Below are 1969 nucleotides of genomic sequence, written 5' to 3' on the forward strand. Positions count from 1 at the left end.
GGGGAGTAAATACATAATTAAATAATTAATTAATTTTAAAACTTAACCATGAGGGGCTTAGAAGATTTTTGATAAAAGACAAATGTTCCTGTCATTTCCTTTGTCAATTAGAAAGCAGTGGTAGTTTCTATGTTGCATCTACATTTCAGATGTAATGATTATTGTACCCAGTTATGGTTGTTTGCTAATATTTTGTCTCTCTTTCTCTCTGTCTAATGCTTCTTCTGTATTTTTGTGTGTAGCAACAAAAAAAGTGTAATGCATTAGGCATTATTCTGGTTTGTTTATGAGTATTTCCTGTACTGCATTAAGGTTTCTTTCATTTTTTTTAAGCTTCGCCTACTGTTCTCACTTTATGCCGTGCAATATCATCTGCTGTGTTTGCTAAGCAAAAAAGAAAAAAAGAAAAAAAAGCAAGTGATGATGCCATCATGCTTTTCAGTGTTAAAATGTTTCAGCATTTATGTAGTCACCAAAATGTAGTAAATAAAATGTTGGATTTTCCAGCACTTTAAATTTAGACAATACTTGCCTTCTTTTGTTTTTATTCTCTTTGTAATCATCAGAGAGTAGCTCATGGATTTTCTTTGGAGGAAGGGTAAAGCTGAGAGGACAACGTGCTTGAGAACTAAAGCCAGGGCCACGTTTTAAAGAAAGATTAACTAAGGAGGAGGAAGGAAGTTCTCTAGTGGAAGAGGATGATGTTTTGAAATGGAAGTGAAACGTTCTATTTGTAGATGTTAGCCATTTGTATTAACCTGATTGGACTCTCAGAAAAAATAAAATTATTAGAGAGGATGGCTTTTAAAAGTCCTCTCCAATAAAATAATATGTAGGGTGGTGGGTAGGGGAGAGATATCTGTGTCTGTCTATCTGTCTTAGGAGCTAGAGATGGGCTGGGAAATTGGGATCCTCTTCTATTTAATAGAGTGTAGTGATTAATCAAGAGGCCTGGTTTAGGGAAGAGGGAAACTAGCTTTGGAATTCCTGTTGTGATGATTACTAGCTATGTGACCTTGGGATGGTGGGAGGTATGCTGAGCTCTGCACCAAGGATAATTAATATCAACTTTATTTCAATAGTATATAATGCTCTTCTATAGTTTTGTACTCTCCTGTGATGATCAGTTTTATGTGTCAACTTGGCTAGTCTCTAGTCCTCAGTTATTTAATCAAACACCTACGTGTTATTATGAAGTTATTTTGTGGATGTGATTATTATTCATAATTAGTAGACTTTAAATAGAGGAGATTATTCCCACCCAGGCGCATAACATATTCCGATACCCAGGAATAAGTCAGAGCTTTTCAAAGTCCTTTATTAGTAACTCATTCCCCAACTTTTCCTTTTAAGATTTTTGGTCCGTTTCTTCTTTGCCCGCTCTGTTGCCACTGCCTCAGGCAGCTATAATGTTAAGCGGTTGTCCCTGATTGTTTTTGACAAATGCCCAGGGAAAAGGTTTTTGTAATTGAGCAAAAACCTTTTTAGTTAGGTGAATTAGGTCAAATAAAAATTGTAAAAAAAAAAAAGCCCTGTTGATATGGGACATCGCTGGTAAAATTCTTAATCTTTTAGCAGGAAATGAAATGGGACATCTCTTGCAGAGTTCTTAATCTTTTTAGTAAACCTAGTTAAGTTTTCTTTCCTCCTTTCTTTGGGAAAAAGGCCCTCTCCCTCAAATCCTGATAATTGCCCCGAAATTGGTGACTCAGATCCTCCAGCTATTGATAAGGGTCATTGGCCCATTGTTAGCAGAATGGCAATAAGCTAGACATGGCCCTTTGAGTCCGAGAGGGGAGGGGACTTTAGGCCAAAGGTCTTTTTTACTCTTTAAGAAATATGTTAATCAAACCTGTTTCCCTTTACTCACTTAACAGGCAAATCAATAATAGAAATTAATAGACATGATTTAAATAACAAGTTTGTGTTTTCTTTTCCTTGTCTAGGGACTGAGGCTGCACTTCAGCAG

Source organism: Pteropus alecto, unplaced genomic scaffold (assembly GCF_000325575.1).
Source record: "Pteropus alecto unplaced genomic scaffold, ASM32557v1 scaffold86, whole genome shotgun sequence".
NCBI classification, from domain to species: Eukaryota; Metazoa; Chordata; class Mammalia; order Chiroptera; family Pteropodidae; genus Pteropus; species Pteropus alecto.